Source organism: Scyliorhinus torazame, chromosome 4 (assembly GCF_047496885.1).
Source record: "Scyliorhinus torazame isolate Kashiwa2021f chromosome 4, sScyTor2.1, whole genome shotgun sequence".
Taxonomy (NCBI): Eukaryota; Metazoa; Chordata; class Chondrichthyes; order Carcharhiniformes; family Scyliorhinidae; genus Scyliorhinus; species Scyliorhinus torazame.
The window spans coordinates 67,098,971-67,116,541 of record NC_092710.1 but is presented as its reverse complement, the minus strand read 5'-3'; the positions used below and the strand labels follow the sequence as shown (position 1 = coordinate 67,116,541).

Here is a 17,571-nt window from a genome sequence, read left to right as displayed (position 1 = left end):
TAAGGCGGTAAAATCGCACGATTATCGCCCTGGGTGGTTCTCCCGCTTTTGGTCTTCTCGCCGGAATCCGATTTGCCCACTCCACCTCCAAGGGGCCCGTAGGGGCCTCAGCACCCATCAGTGAGCTCAGCATCGTACTTGCGTACGCTCCACAGTCCACTCCTTCCACACCCTCAGGGAGACCCAGTATCCGAAGGTTCTTCCTTCGCGCTCCATTTTCTAGGGCTTCGATCCTTTCAGTACACTTTTTATGAAGTGCCTCGTGCGTCTGTGTCTTAACCGCCAGGCCCAGGATCTCGTCCTCAATATCTGTCACCTTCTGCTCCACCACACGGAGCTCTGTCTCCTGGGTCTTTAATGTCTCCTTGAGCCCCTCAATTGCCTGTAGCAACGGGGTCAGCACCTCCCTCTTCAGCAGCTCCACGCACCGTCTCACAATTTCATGCTCAGGCCCCCATGTCGCCTGCGCTTTCTCCGCCGCCATCTTGTACTTCTCTCTTTCTGACCCTTTGGTCGACGATTCCTCGCGCTGCAGCCGCCGCCGCCGGTTTTTTCCTCCTTCGTTTGGGGGGACTCCCTTCTCACACGCCCCACACCGGGTTGCGTCGTCGAAAAATTCCCCGTTGGGGCTCTTAAAAGAGCCCGAAGGTCCGTCGGAGCTGGAGCTGCCGAAGCGTGCGGCTAGCTAGGCATCACCGCAACCGGAAGTCCCTTCAGTGGCCTTGGTGAGGTCTTTTCACAGTTGTTCCCTCTGCTGCTAGAATTCACTTTTGATACAGGCCCTCAGGTCAGCTTGCAGCTTTAAGCTTGCCCTTCCCCCGCCTGCATGCTGGAAGAGGCCCTGTTTATCCTGCAGTTGCAGCCAAATCTTTTACTGTTTCTGCGTGTGCCTGGCAACCAAGAGACATACCCTTCCTGGGGGACACTGTCGGGGGAATATTGCAGCCTTCTTCCCACACCGGGAAATGTCAAACAAATGCCGTGGGGGCCCTGTAAAAGAGCCCAAAAGTCCGTTCCAAGCAGGAGCTGCCGAATATGCGACCTAGCTCTGCATAGCCGCACCCGGAACTCTATCAGCACTTTCAAAGGCAGCAGCTCTGGGGGACAGGCAAGAGAGCCCTGGCAACCAAATGAAGTGCTGAAATGGCAGGCAGCAAATTAAAGGTTGCTTCCCAATTCACTGATGCCTCCTTGAGGTGCTCCTCCAGGCTGCTTGGGTTCAGAATGAAATTCTGTTCCCTCAGAAGTGAATGAGGAGATTGACAGCATCAGTGGAAGCAAGTCTGGCTGGAGATTGCCGGCGACCTGAGCAGGTGTGATGTACGTGTCTTCAGTGTGGCAAAGTGATTAATGACCTGATCTGTTCTGACAACGTGAGTACAACACAAGAGTGTGAACATCACAGCCTTCTATGATAATGAGGGTGAAAGTTAAATTGGTAGAAGGTCATTTCCACCCCCCCCCCCCCCCCCGCCCGCCCGCCCCCCACAGCCACTGGCAATGCCCAGGCAGCAGCACTGACTGTCAGAGACATGTCAGCCTCTCTGTGAAGGGGCCCAGTCAGTCAGAGTATACTCCTGCACTGCCCTGGAGTGGTCACATGCAGGATATATCCTTGTGGAGACATGATGGACAGTCAGGCTTCCACAAGCAGAGGGTGGTATGTGTCTTTGATGGGTAAGTAACAGTAACAATGGAAATTTATGTGCCTGTAGAAGCGAGCACAGTGTCGGAATGAACAAAAAATGGTGGCAGCGTCCAGATCTTGCCATCCTTACACCTGTGTGCCTCTGCTTGCCGCAACTGATGAATGCAGACAGAATTAAATGCTCTCAGGTTGCTTTACCTTAAGTACAGCCTTTATCATTTCTCTGAGACTACAGCTATGTGTTTATTTAAACAGTTACATAACTCTCAAGACTCATGGCTTGAATCACGTTCTCTCCCCATTAGAGAGGGCCAGGTTCACACTTGAGGGGCTGATGAACCTTAAATCAGGTCTGCACTTAGACAATTGATACCAGGTTGTCGTTGGTTGAATCTCAGTGTTACCGTATTTTATACAGTTCAAGTTAAAACAATCTTTCAAGCTTCAAAGTTATTAGAGCTTATCCTTGAGAGAGAGCCTTGTCCTGAAAACAAAGGTGTTATCAGCGATGTATCCAGCTGCAAGTCGCTGCTCTGCCTGCTTCCATAAATTGATTTTCCACAAGGCAGCAGTTTTCTTGTTGGCTTTAAAGTTAGTCATTGACCTCTTCTTCCATGATGCCTCGTGGCTCAATGTTGGCCACCTTTCCCATCACACCCATAGATGATCAAGTGCTGGACCTTGGAGACCTAGAGACAGGGTGGGAAATCGCTGTAGGTGAGATAGGTTGTGCATCTGAGAGTGCCTGGTTGAAAACATGGAGGACATGTGTCCATCACTGGCCACATGGAGTAATCTCAAGGATGTGTTGCAATGGGCATTGCCCTCTATCACTCCTCTCACACAAATCAAGGGCTGTGTGGCAGGGTGACAGTCTCACCTGTAAGCAAGGTAATGGGTCTTCACATTATTTCCCCACACCCTCGGCCTTTTCTGTGGGGACTGACATCCAGTCGCCTTGGGATCAGAGAAAGAAATAACAAGAGTCTAAAAATGCAGTGTTTGGTCTGTCACTGCCAGTATCCGGAAATTGGTACATGGGGGAATGAGGGAGGCTGAATGATGCAGTGGTGGATTCTGGGAAAACCTCACATAAGAATTGGATTGGAAATTCAAACATCTCCTCGGCAATTGACCACCAATGGGAACCACCTGATATTCCAATTTAAATTGCAATCTTACAGTAATCGTTACCCAGAAAAAGTTAGAACAATTAAAACCACTTCTAATTCTGGTGAACAACAGTCTTGACCTCCCCAACCACTCGCCGCCACCACCACCCCAATGGGACTCCTGCGAATGAATCCCTCAACCACCACAAAACTCCACCTCGATGACAAACTCTGACACACCCTCCCGACTAACCCTGAATCCTATTAAAAAATGTTTTTTAAATTGGAGCGTGGCTTCATTACCTTTGTCCCTCTTGCATTTGACTGAAGGACTCAGGAGCCACTGCACTGTGTCATTGTCACCCGGCCTAGGTTGGAAGGTGGGGTGAGACAGGTGCAGATGTATTTCAGGGTAAATAATGGGGAGACGAGTGACAATCTGACTGTGATTCTGGCCATTGAGCCTCAACCAAACTGTTCATCGCCTCAGTGTGCGTTTCACCTTCAGTTGATTTTCTGACTCGTACCTGCTCCACCCCCAAGGCCCCCCCCCCCCCCCCCCCCTCCCCCTTTCACCTCTCACATCTACTGCCTCTCCTGATCAGCCCATTTGCTGCTGAAAGTCTCATTCAGGCCTTTTCTCACTCTGGGCCCGAAGATTCCAAAGCTATCAAAGAACAAAGAGATGTACAGCACAGGAACAGGCCCTTTGGCCCTCCAAGCGTGGCCCATCAGCTTTTTATCTGGAACGCTGCTGTTAGTCTGGGGTCACATATAAGACAGACCAGGGAAGGATGGCAGAATTCCTTCATTAATAGAGATTAATTAACAGATGTTTTTTTTACAGTCACCATTAGTGACACAAACTCGCAATTCAGATTGTATTAATGGACTTAAATTCTACACTGGGATTTGAACGCGGTTCCCCAGAGTATCAGTTTGAGCTTCTGGATTAGTTCAGTTACATTACTGCTAGACTTCCATCTCCCCAGATCCTAACCTGCAATTAGTCCCATTTAACCATTACTCACTCATCAAAATTCATTCTCGATCTGGCAATGCATCAATATTACAATTTTCAGTGTTTTTTCCCCTCAAACCCTGATCTTGCTCTTCCCTATCTCTGTAACCACCTCCAGTCTGACATCATAGAGGTCATAGAATCATTCAGCACAGAATGATTTTGGCCCATTGTGTCTGCGGTGGACAAAACAACCCCCAACCATTCTAATCCCATTTTCCAGCACTTGGTCTATTACCTTGTATTCCCTGGGATTGCAAGTGCATATCAAATACTTGTTAAATGTTGTGAGGGTCTCTGCCTCCACCACTCTTTCAAGCAGCGAATTCCAAACTCCCAACCCCCTCTGGGGGAAAAAGGTTTTTCCTCACATCCCCTCTAAACCTCCTGCCTTTTACCTCAATTGATGCCCCCTGGTCATTGACACGTCCACCAAGGGGAAACATTTGTTACTGTCTACTCTATGTATGTCCCACATAATTTTAAACATCTCAATCATGCCCCCACCTCAGTTGCCTCTGCTCCAAGTTAAACAATCCAAGTTAAACAATCCAAGTTTATCCAATTACTCTTCACCACTAACACTCCAGCCCAGGCAACATGTTGGTAAATCTCCTCTGCACACCTTCCAGTGCTATCACATCTCTCCTATAATGTGGATTCCAGAACTACATACAGTATTCCAGCTGTGGTCTAACCAACATTTTACGCAGCCCCAGCATAACCTCCCTGTTCTTAAACTCGATACCTCAGCTAATAAAGGCAAGTATACCATATGCCTTCGTAACAACTGTTTCCAATGCTCTGCAACCTTAAGGGACCGTGTACATGCACACCAAGATCCATCTGATCCTCTGTACTTCCCAGGGTCCCGCCATTTATCATGTATTCCCTTGCCTTGTTCGACCTGCCCAAGTGCATCACCTCACATTTATCTGGATTGAATTCCATTTGCCACTGATCAACCTATATGACAAGCACATCTATATCCTGTAATCGAAGGTTATCGTCCTCACTCTTTACCACTCCACAATTTTCGTATCATCCGGAAACCTACTGATCAACCCTCCTACATTCATATCTAAATCATTTAAAGAACCAGAAACAGCAATGTCCCAACACTGATCCCTGCGGGACCCCACTAGACACAGGCTTCCAGTGAGAAAAACACCCTCAACCATCACCCTCTACTTGCCACTCAGCTAATTTTGGATACAATTTGCCAAATTTCCTTAGGATCGCATGGGCTCTTATATTTGCTGTCAGTCTCCCCATGTGGGACCTTATCATAAAGCTTCGCTGAAGTCCAAGTAGACTATATCAAATGCATTTTCCTCATCTACACACCTGGTCACTTCAAAAACTCAAAATTGGTCAGACATGACCTCCCCTTAAAAAAAACCATGCTGACTGTTCTTGATTAATCCCTGTCATGCAGATTAATTCTGACTCTGAATTGCTTCCAATATTTCCCCACCACTAAGGTTAGACTGATTGGACTGTAGTTTCCTGGTTTATCCTTTCCCCCTTTCTTGAATATTGATACGACATTGGCTGTCGTCCAGTCCTCTGGCACCTCTCCTGTGGCCAGAGATTAATTGAAAATTATTGCCAGCGCCCCTGCTCTTTCCTCCTATGCCTCAATGCCAGCAAAACTAAAGAGCTGGTCATTGACTTCAGGAAGCAAAGTACTGTACACACCCCTGTCAGCATCATCGGGGCCGAGGTGGAGATGGTTAGCAGTTTCATATTCCTTGGGCTGCACTTCTCCAAGAATCTGTCCTGGTCCACCCACGTCGACGCTACCACCAAGAAAGCACAACAGCGCCCATACGTCCTCAGGAAACTAAGGAAATTTGGCATGTCCACATTAACCCTGACCAACTTTTACAGATGCACCATAGAAAGCATCCTATCAGGCTGCATCACAGCCTGGCATGGCAACTGTTCGGCCCAGAATCGCAAGAAACTTCAGAGAGTCGTGAACACCGCCCAGTCCATCACACGAACCTGCCTCACATCCGTGACTCCATCTACACCTCCCGCTGCCTGGAGAAAGCGGGCAGCATAATCAAAGATCCCTCCCACCCGGCTTACTCACTCTTCCAACTTCTTCCATCGGGCAGGAGATACAGAAGTCTGAGAACACACATGAACAGACTCGAAAACAGCTTCTTCCCCACTGTCACCAGACTCCTAAATGACCCTCTTATGGACTGACCTCATTAACACTACACACCCTTTCATCCGATGCCAGTGCTTATGTAGTTACATTGTATATGTTGTGTTGCCCTATTATGTATTTTGTTTTATTCCCTTTTCTTCCTATGATATGTTGAGCTGCTCGCAGAAAAATACTTTTCACTATACCTCGGTACACGTGACAATAAACAAATCCAATCCAATCTTTCCTCTCCTCCAATACTGGACTCCTGCACATCACCAATTTTCATCACTCCACCAGTGCTGGACATGCATTCAGCTGTCTGGATGCTAAACTATATTCCCGAACCATTTCCACCTGCTTAACTCTCACTCTCCTTTCCTTTCAGAAGCTTCTTAAAACTCTTTGACCCAGTGTTTGGTCACCTGTCCTCGCGTCTCATGTTGTTCCTTGGTGTTGACCGTTGTTTGATAACACTCCTGTGAAGCGCCTTGTGACGTTTGACTATGTTAAAAATGTTAAATAACAGTTGCTGCTGCTGTTAATCACATTCAGGATTGAACCATGTTAATTCTTTCAGATGGAGTTTATTTCTGCTGATGTTAATCTCTAATTAACTGGACTGAGTTTAAAATTCTGGATTTAAGTTATACATCAGTTTTGTTTCAGACAATGTGATGGATTTTTGATTTCTCTATGATAAGAGGAGACCAACTGATGTCCTGTTACTGATTATTCAGTTTCTTGTGTTTTCTCCTTTCTTGACCTGGTTTATTTCTGCACTCAAACCTTCAGTTTCAAGTCCCAGCTTCCCAAACCTGACACTGAATTTACTTTCTCATTGCACTGTTATTCCCTCAACTAATTCCTGCTGTCCTAAATGTATCTATCTCACTAACAAATGTTGAATTGTTTGCTTCACACCCACAGGGTTTTATCTGTTTAAAGCCACAAACGGAAAGGTCCAGTTTTCCCCGAGGGTTTGAGTGAAATCAGCTTTCAAAATGATGCAGAATTGCAACCAATGAGGGAGATCTGGGCTCAGCCCCGCCTCTCATTCACTCCGATTGGTTGGAGTGGTTCTGGGCCGCGCAGGATTGTGGGTATTACAGCTGTCAATAGAACTGGTGTCTAAGTAAATCTGGGTCTGAATCATGAGATTCTGCTCAAATTGACCTCGTAATACAAAGACCCAGTTCCAACACATTCCATTCACACTGTGGCTGTGTGATAATTATTGTTTGTTGAGATGAGCAATCTCTAGGCAGATGTTTGTAACAACCAACACACCATTGTTCTCTTTACATTGTAACAGGAATTGCCAGATGTTTGTCGCACTCTGAACTTGTGCTGTGGGTAAGATGTAGTCTTCTCTGTCAATTTGCAGAGGGGCTGATGTAAATAGAACTTAACCTACAATATAAATTTCATGTGAGTGATTGGAATGGGCATCTGTGCCTACATCTCCTTGAGCCAAGGTTTCAAGGCAACTGGCTGACATCTCCAGTCAAGTGAGGATCCGCTCAGCAAACTCCTGTGCCTCCCCCCATGGTGGCGATCCAAAAAGAGATTGCGATCGAGTTACCGCTAGTGGCAGCCTCATTGTGCCTGCTCTGGACAGCTCGGTCAGCAGCGCTTTATATGCTTGTGTGCTGGGCTGTCAGCTGAGGAAGGGGAGCTGTTTTTGAAAAATGTCTTCCCTTTATTTTCTTTCAAGTCGTGCAGTTTGATTTTAAACAGCACCAGTATTTATTTTTAGCTTCACACACATGGGCTAAAACTTCTTCCTCCAATATCTGTGTGTAAAATACATTGCACCAACTGTGGCAAGGGATTCATTTTGTCATCCCACCAGCTGACACACCAGCGAGTTCACACTGGGGAAAGACTGTTTACCCGCTCGTGAGTATGGCAAGGGATTCACTTCGTCATTGAGACCGATTGAGACATAAACAAGTTCACACTGGCATGAAAACCTTGAAATGTCCAGACTGAGAAAAGCACTTTAAAAGTTCCTGGGAGCTGATGTTCCATCAATATGTTCATACTGATGAGAGACCATTCAGATGTTCTCACTGAAGGATCACCCTGTGGAGAGACTGTTTACCAGGCTAGTGGGCAGGACTTCACTTAGTCATCCCATCCAGTGAGATACCAATAACTACAGTGATTAGATTTTGCTGTTAATTGGGATATATTTTGACTGATTGTTAATAAATGTTATGGTTTATATTATTGTGGAAAAAAAATGTAATACAGTTTTGTGTTAAATGCAGTGTGTGGAATCTTAACATCTCTTGTATAAATGTGTTCCTTTTGAACTCCTCTCTCTCTCTCTCTCTCCTGTCTCCTCCACTCTAACCTCCAATAATAATTGTGAGGATCTTATGGACCTGAATCTGCATATGTAGTTTCTCTTCTTCCTCATTCCCTCTCAGGGCTCATGGCCGAGGTGAGCACAATCTCCACGTGCCTCAAAAGTATTTTTAGTAAACTACTGACCATCCAGCTTTCCCATGTTTGTCAATGGCTCTCTCTCATGTCAGGCACTGTCCCTATCTCTTTTAAATCTATCATCATCTCCCTGCTCAGTAAAACCAAACCTTGACCCAATGTCCTTGCACACTACTACCCCCCCCCCCCCCCCCCCCCCCCCTCCCGCACACACAAATTGAATCTCTAACCACTCTTCCCTCTCCAAAGTCCTTGTCAACTCTAAAATCCATGCCCATCTTGCCTGGAATTCCATTTTTGAATCCATCAAATAAGATTTCTGCCTGAAGTAATATTTTGAAGCAGCTCTTTTCAAAGTCCCAAATTACAACCTATATGAATGTGGCGAAGGTAAACTCCTCTCATTATTCTTCTTGACACATTGACCAAACATCCTCCTTCAATTACTGTTGTCTAGCTGCGTGAGACTGCACACTTCTGATTCTTATCTAATTGTAGCCACAGCATCGTCTGCAGTTGCTATGCTTAGTGTTACATTTTTACAGACTGACTCACTGGTAAGTGCGTGGGTTGAACCCCCCACAACCCAAAAATGTGCAGGGTATGTGGATTGGCCACGTTAAAATTACCCCTTAATTGGAAAAAATGAATTGGGTACTCTAAATTTATGAAAAAGGGTAACCATTTTTTAATCCACTGCTCATAAAAGGTGGCCCCGTAGCATCTCGGGTAGGGATGGCCCACAGTTGCGAAACTTTGCCAATTTTCACAATCTTATCAAAAACTCTATAACGGACTTCCTGAGGTCCTCTCGGACGTATTAAATTGATACCTCTGTACGATAATGGACAGCTTGCAGTCACAGTGGTTTGCCACGGATGCCACTATGAACATTCTGGACTCTAAGGCTGCAGGATTCATCAGGCTGTTTATGGCGCTGGAAGTGGGGGGTCAGAAGAATTACCGTCTGTCGATCATCCCTGATGAAAGCATTTGAAACCATGCAGGAGGCCATCGACCCTCCAAAGGGGCACTCTACCCAGGTCCACTCCCCCATCCATCCCACCTTATCCCCATAATCCCGCAATATATCCTGCGCATCCTTGGACAGGAAGGGGCAATTTAGCATGGTCAATCATTCAATCACCTAACCTGTACATCTTTGGACTGTGGAAGGTAACCGGAGTTCCCGGAGGAAACCCTCGCAGACACTGGGAGAACGTGTAAACTTCACAGACAGTCGCCCAAGGCTGAAATTGAACCCGGGTCACTGGCGCTGTGGGTCAGCAGTCCCAACCAATGCACCACAAAAAAATGCGCGCACACTCTGCGTACTGAGTTCAGTCCTCGAAACCCACATCAAAAACGTAGAATCTGCCAAAGAGCAGCATTTTATTTTATTTATAAATTTAGAGTACCCAATTATTTATTCCAATTAAGGGACAATTTGGGGTGGCCAATCTACCTAACCTGTACATCTTTGAGTTTTGGGGGTGAAACCTATGCAGACACTGGGAGAATACAAACTCCGCACGGACAGTGACCCAGGGCCGGGTTTGAACCCGTGTCCTCAGCGCCGTAAGCTAACCACTGTGCCACTCCAAGAGCAGCATTTTAAAAATGGTGCGAACCTTATTCCTTCACGAAGAGAGGAGGCGGTGCTCCAAATACTTAGCAGCGCCAACTGTAATTCCACTTTACCCTCATTGCCAATTTAATGGTCACAGAGGAATCCAGAAAGGAGCGTTAAAATGAAAGGTTTATTGTCAAAGTAAAGGATATACAAGTAACAGACTCAGTCCCAGTCAGGACTACCCTGCACAATGGCTTCTACCTGGGCCAGCTTTTACTGTCCAGAGTTAACTATCCCGCTGATGGGCGTCCACCTGATGGCCGTCCACCCCATAACGGGGCAGCTCGTACTCCACAAGGCTCATGTGGCGATTAATCAGGTCATCCATGTGCCCTCCTGGGAGTTATAACAGATAGAATGTTTCCAATTGTGGGGAAACCAAAACTGGAGATCATCAATATAAGATAGTCACCAAGAAATCCAACAGGGAATTCAGAAGCAAGTTCTTTACCCAGAGTGTGATGAGCATGTGGAACTCGCTACGGCATGTCGCGGTTAAAGTGAATATTGTAGATATATGTAAGGGGAAGTTGGACAAAAATATGAGTCTGAAGGTAATAGAGGGTTATGTTGATAGGTTTCAATGAGAAAAGACTTTATGGAGGCTGGAGCCGACTAAACTCGAGCATGGGCTGTTTGGGGTGAATGTCCTGTTTCTGTGCTGTATATCCTGTGTGTGAGGAAAGAAACTCAGAATAGAGAATTTATTATCTTACATTATCATTGTCCTGCCAAAGCTTGTTCTGTATTGAAATCAGGCTCTATCAAAATGTCATTATTCAAATCATAGCAGCAGCACAGAGGGACTTATATGTAGATTAAGTGCCGTGGGGAAAACACGCTCAGTGTACAGACAGCATCAAGTCCAGTTACTGAACTCAAGCCCTGCGCACTGAACTCTTGGGAAAAGTGGCCATTGAGAGGCTTAATCATCCATGACAGAAAATGAACTTTCCCAGCCTGAGTGAGTGAGCTGGAGGATGGGGTATGGGTGGGAAGAGAGAGAGGGAATAAAATAAGAACCTGAGAATCCAATCGGAGTTAACGGGACACCAAGTGATGTGGATGTGCTGGAAAATGGAGACTACGTTATCCCCATTGGGGTGGAGCACACTTAAATGTGCACTCTAAGTATTAGGGAGTGGATGGAGCTGGAGGATCAAGGGAGGAGTCAGTCCTCCAGCCAATGGTAAGTTTGTGGTGTGCAGCTCAAGTGTGCTGGGAAAGATCCCAGGTGAGAGCAGCAGAGTTGGCACAGACACTGGAAGTGGAGACTGGGGTGCTCTGGGACAGGGAAACCATTGGCAAAAATAAAACCATAATTAAAGTGTGTGTGTGTATATATATATATATATATATATATATATTATATATATATTTATTAATTATAAATATATATAAAAATGTAAATCAATAAAGATTTAAGAGAAGGTGCAAGACTAGCAACTGACCAAGAACCAAACTGAGTCTGCCAAGCCTGTGCCCTCAAGCACACACCTCTACAGAGGTCTGGACAGCATTCGCTGGTCAGGAGAAAAAGCTGAAGAGTTTCCACATTCGTCATCTCAAGATTTATCCTCAGCATCTCACAGCCATCAACTCAGAGGCACTGGTGCGTACTAATTCCATCGGCATCTACTCGTTTGAAACTCAATGAAGTCTTTGCCGGCTTGGTCTCATGCATTGGTTGAATGATGATTGTAAACCCAGACACCTTCTGTATGGTGACTTAGCTGCTGGGTAATAATCCTCTCGGCATCCAGGCCTCGACTGCAAACAGGATATGAAGGTGACGGAGAGTGACACTGACAATCACTGGCAGAAAGTCACCAAAGGCTGTGACTTCTAGAGGCTGGAAAAGAAACGGAAAGCTGAGCTGGCTGAGAAGAGATCCAGAGAAAACAGAGGCCAGTGAATCCTGCTCCTTCTCAGTCCACTGTCTTCCTCTGCAGCAAATACAGCAGAGGCTGCCATGAGGCTGCCTCAGTAACACCAGGTGATGTTTAGCACAGAGTTGACCAACACATTGCAAACCATCCCTCAACATGCAATTGCATTACAATCACTGAAACCCCCACTATCAACATCCTGGGGGTGACTAATGACCAGAAATGAACTGGACCAGCCACACACATATTGTGGCAACAAGAGAAGGTCAAAGGCTATGAATTCTTTTGCATGTAATTCACCTCTTGACTCCCCAAAGCCTATCCAGGCATAAGTCAGCAGTGTGATGGAACACTCCCTTCTTGCCTGGATGAGTGTAGGTCCAACAATACACAATAGCTCAACACTATCCAGCCACTTGATCAGTACCCTTTCCAGAAACATTCACTTCCTCCACCAATTATGCACAGTGACAATGGTATCTACCAGCACTACAGAAACTCACCAAGGCTCCTTGGACAGCATCTTCCAAACCCACACCCTCTACCACAGAAATTTTCAAATTGCGGGTTGCAAACCACGGCTGGGTGGCGGGCAAGTATCGGGAGGGTTGCAGAGCAATCGGTCCCAGCGGGAGAAGTGCCTAGTGCAGTGACTAGTTTTTAAGAATGCCGGCCATGATCGGCTTTTAAGTTGAGAATGTCGGCCTTTAAATGCAAACAATGTAGTCTTCCCACCAGAACTGATGGCAGAGGGCAGGTCACGTGCCCGGCCCATACACTGAAGTCTGTGCTTTGGGCGTGAAATCACAGAGGAGGGATTCCTCCATTTTTCCACTGCCAGCAAGCACACAACAGGGCTCTGAGGAATTGAAGATGGATCATTTTGTAATAAGTAAGAGAGACACAAACATGCCAGGATCTCTCAACTGAATCAGCTGGCTCAGGAGAGTCATGGCTGGATAAAGCAGTGTTGGTGTGAGCTGTACACAGAGCTCTAGGGCCTCTGGTGAATAACCCATTAAGAAGACATCAAAATCGGAAATAGCAGTATAAAGATGATTTCTTGAGATATGGCTTTATTAATTGTGCCAATGCAATCAGGACACAAAGTTCATGTGTGAAGTATAGGCAAATGAGAGTTGGATGCTAACTATGTCTGAGCTTGTAGATATTCTTTCATTTCTAAACGATCTGAACCTCAAATTGCAAGGGAAGGACGATGATTGCTTTTAGCACTGAAGAGATAGATGCTTTCCAAATGTCATTGAACGTTTGGCAAGTACGAGTACAAAGCCAAAACTACCACATGTTCCCCACACTGCTCGAAAGAAAGTGTGAGAATGGGAACTGTCAATAGACTGGCAAACCTTATTTAGTCGCATCTGGCTGTGCTGATCAACAGTTTTTGTCACTACTTTGCAGAGAAGTTTCAGATTTTGAAAAAGAGGTGGGTGAAAAGTCCTTTTGAGTTTGAGACACCAGAGTCAATTATTAACTTACAGAAGACTCCATTATGGGCAGCACGGTAGCACAGTTGCTTCACAGCATCAAGGTCCCAGATTCGATGTCCGGCTTGGGTCACGGTCTGTGCGGAGTCTGCACGTTCTCCCCGTGTCTGCGTGGGCTCCCTCCAGGTGCTCCGGTTTCCTCCCACAAGACCTGAAAGACGTGCTGTTAGGTAATTTGGACATTCTGAATTCTCCCTCCCTGTACCCGAATAGGCGCCAGAATGTGGCAACGAGGGGCTTTTCACAGTAACTTCATTGCAGTATTAATGTAAGCCTACTTGTGACAATAAAGATTATTATTATTAAATTAAGAGACTGAACTTCTGCACATCACCTGTGACAGCACATTAAAGACACGCCACAAGTCCATGAGACAGCGCTCTGGAATTCTATCTCTGAGGAATATCCAGTGCTGAATAAAAGCATATTGTTGCTATAGCCCACAACCACCTACTTGTGCGAGGTTGAAATTTCCATCCTCGTACACAAAAATCAACAAAGAAACCAGCTGAACTCCACCGGATATGCGCATTGCCCTGTCCTCCTGTGAACCTGATTACAGTGAGATCGTGAAGACCAAGTAGGCTCACTTGTCATTAAAGATAAGCAAAAATTGTATGTCGCGAAATTCGGCCAACATGGGTTGCAAGGGCGGCCAGTATGAGTCCCGAATATCAGCCGTTTGGGAAAATTGTTCCCGGGGGAAAAAAGTTTGAAAAACACTGCTCTACATCAAGAAAGACAATGACAGCAGATGGGTAGCACCACCTGGACGTTCCCCTCCAGACAGCACACCATCATTATTGAGATTCCTTCACTTGTTGTGTCAAAATCAGCACTCTGGGTGTTCCTACACCGGGCGGACTTCAGTGGTGAACCTGTGGAATTCGTTACCACAGAAACTAGTTGACGTCAAAACATTATTTGTTTCAAGGTATTGAATATAGCACTTGGGTAAAAGGAATCAAAGGATATGGGGGAAAGTTGGAACAGGCTATTGAGTTGGATGATTAGCCAGCATCACAATGAATGGCGGAGCAGGCTTGAAGGGCCGAATGTCCTAAACCTGCTCCTAGTTTCTATGTTAATATAAACAAAACTTATCTGAGCAGGTGGAAGGCTGTCCGAGAAAGAAAGTATTTTGTACTTGCCTTGACAGTTGATGACAATAAACCATTGCAAGAATAGTAAAAAAATCAGGAGTTTAAAGGGAGGAAGCATCTTAAAGAAAAAGTAGATGCATTGGCTGTAATCCTTAAATTCCCTAGATTCTAGAAAGATCCCAGCAAACTGGAGAGTCGGAAATGTAGCACGAAAATTAATCAAGAAAGGAGAGAGACAAAAAACAGTTAACCTAATATTTACCATTGGAAAAATGCTGGAATCCATTTTAAAATAATAATAATGATTTTAATTGTCACATTTTGGTTACATTACATTGCAATGAAGTTACTGTGAAAAGCCTCTAGTCGCCACATTCTGGCGCTTGTTCGGGTACATAGAGGGAGAATTCAAAATGTCCAATTCACCTGAGGAAGTAAGCAGAGTCAACATGGTTTTGTGAAAGAGAAATCATGTTTGATTAATTTATTTAAATTTTTTCAGGATGTAACAAGCAGTGTATTTCCAAAAGGCATTCTAAAATGGTGCCACATAAAACATTACTACACAAGATAATAGCTTATAATATTGAAGTAACACATTAGCATGGATAGAGGAGAATGGGATAAATGGTTATTTTCAGATTGGCAAACTGTAACACGTGGGATGGGGCCTCTGCTATTTACAAGCAATATCAATGACTTGGATGAAGGGACTGACTGCATTGTAGCGAAATTGAATACTGATACAAAGATTGGTAGGAAAGGAAGTTGTGAGGAGGATACAGAGTTTGCAAAGGGATATAGATAGGATAGGTGAGTGGTTTAAATTTGGAAGATGGTAGGAATTGGGATAACTGAACACAGGAGGGGAGAGAAGGTACATTGGATCAGTGTAGAAGCCAGGTATTTCAAATACAACTAGTATAGGTAAAAGATAGCTGTTTTAGTACTCATTTTTAAAAATGAGAATTTCAGCACACATAAATTCAGGACTTCAATATGATACATGAAACAGCATAAAATTCCATTATAAGATTATAGCAGCACAGTTGCAAGACAATTTGACACTGCTTGTGCTAATTGTCAAGGCCAAGGACTGAGTTCCATGGCAACTAGGTGGCACGAGTCCAATGCAGTTTGTAAGAGCATTGAATCATATATATATATATTCTCGATATGAAGTCTCAATTGTTACATTAGCCAAGCCAGCTAAAAGATTAGCAAAATATCACATTCCATAACATGTAGACATGAAACAATTAAAAAGCTGATGTTGCACATTGAAGATGGACGGCTTGCCATCAAATCAAATGTGTTTGAGTCAAACCCAAACCAATTAGGATTATATTGGGGTGTGATTAGATGACTTAAGACAGATATGAAAGTGTGTTGTCTGTGGTGTATTGTCTTTGGGGGGGTGTGTGTTGAGGAGATGTCTTTGTGTTGTCTTTCTGTTAGTTTAGTCAGTTTTGTCCTTTATAGTCTCCATTTTAGAGATGTCTTTTGGGGGTTCTGTCAGTCTACCAGTCTGTGTCAGTGATGTTAGTCCACTTTTGACTTTGAGTTTGAGTTTAGCTGAAGATTAGCTTTCTCTCTCTCTTCATGTTTCATTGCCAGACTTTGACCTTTTAAAAGTTACTTTCGAGCTGTCTGCATCAGCAAAGAAAGATAATGTCTGTAATTCTCTGAAAGCTTCGAATTGTCTATAAATTGCCTTTTAAATTACTTTCAAATTGTAATCAAGCTATTACAAATAAAACAATTATTTTTGGCACCTGAGAAATTTATACTGCAAAGTTCCAGTATTCGCAAAGTGCTACTGATAACCGAATAGCAGAGATGATATAAATTCCTTCAACTATACACAGTCGAATAATACAAGGAATCGAACAACTTGGTAAAGTCTACAAATAGTACAAATCTTACAACTTATTGTATTGCGCCAGGACTTGATTCATCAACTAAGCTTCCCCCAAACTTGGTGTAGTTCGACAGGTTAAGATCCCTATAAATTATAGATTCCTACAATCAGGAATTGGTCACTTAGGCCCATCAAGACTGTTACCCACTCAATCAGAAGATGGTTGGTCTGTCAATGTCCAGACATCCATCCCATATATTGTAATGCTCTTGATTAATCGGCACGGTCATGGTAGCACTCTCATCTCTGAGTCAGCAGCTTATGGGCTCAAGTGCTGCACTAGCAGTGTGACGTAAAAAGTGCCCAGTGCACCTCAAATAATCCTAGACCAGTCAGGTATTTAAAAATTTTGAGCAACAGGTGAAGCTAGCTATTTTCACGTTTCAACTGTACGGCTGCAACATTAGCGCTATTTTCCACGAACAGGTTGCTGCCGTGAAGCCTGTTTTGCCACAAATACAACTGAGTAATGTGGTATCAGAATTTCAGTGCCGCTGTGATGCCAGATACACAGGCCATACATCCCAAAGACTGATGGATCATATCACTATACTGGACCTGGTATTGTGCAATGATATGAGAGTATTTAATGATCTCATAGAGGAGACACCCCTAGGAAGTGGCAACTGCAATATAATTGAAGCTGACATTCAGTTTGAGGGAGAGAGAAGTAGGTCTGAGACAATGGGCGCAAAAGAACCAAATGGGAACTTTCCCATTGCGAGTACGTTTAGCCGTGTGTTTCCAGGCGCTCGCAGCGCCAAGGAGCACAAGGCTATCTGATGTGGCTCCAGTTAGATATGGGGCCTTGGCAGGAAACGTGGCCGAGGTTGCACTTATCCTGTTTCCTGCACCGAGGAGCCTCACTCGCCGAAACTCCTCAGTGCAGGGAGAGATCCGCGCGCCATTTTTAAACAGGGTCTCAATCTCTCGAGCCCCCGATGCGACCCCTTAACTCCAAACCCAACTCAGTTTAAGGGTGTCCCTGGGCCCCCCTGCTCCCCATGTCCTCACTGTGCACCCTCCCAGCCCGATCACCCGATGTGAAAAATACCAGCTTGGCACCCTGGCAGTGCCAGCCTGGCACCTCTGTAGTTCCCCTGCCAGCTGGCCACCAG

The 17,571-nt window shown here is 45.0% G+C and overlaps 1 protein-coding gene across 1 annotated transcript in view; it reads right to left on the bottom strand.

The window, feature by feature from the left end:
* The window catches only part of LOC140410279 (uncharacterized), a 72,670-nt gene that overhangs the window by 45,961 nt on the left and 9,138 nt on the right, over positions 1–17,571 (bottom strand). Inside the window, exon 4 of the mRNA XM_072498242.1 lies at positions 14,795–14,958. The gene's annotated coding sequence lies outside the window, so the exon portion shown is untranslated. The remainder of the gene's footprint in view (positions 1–14,794; positions 14,959–17,571) is intronic.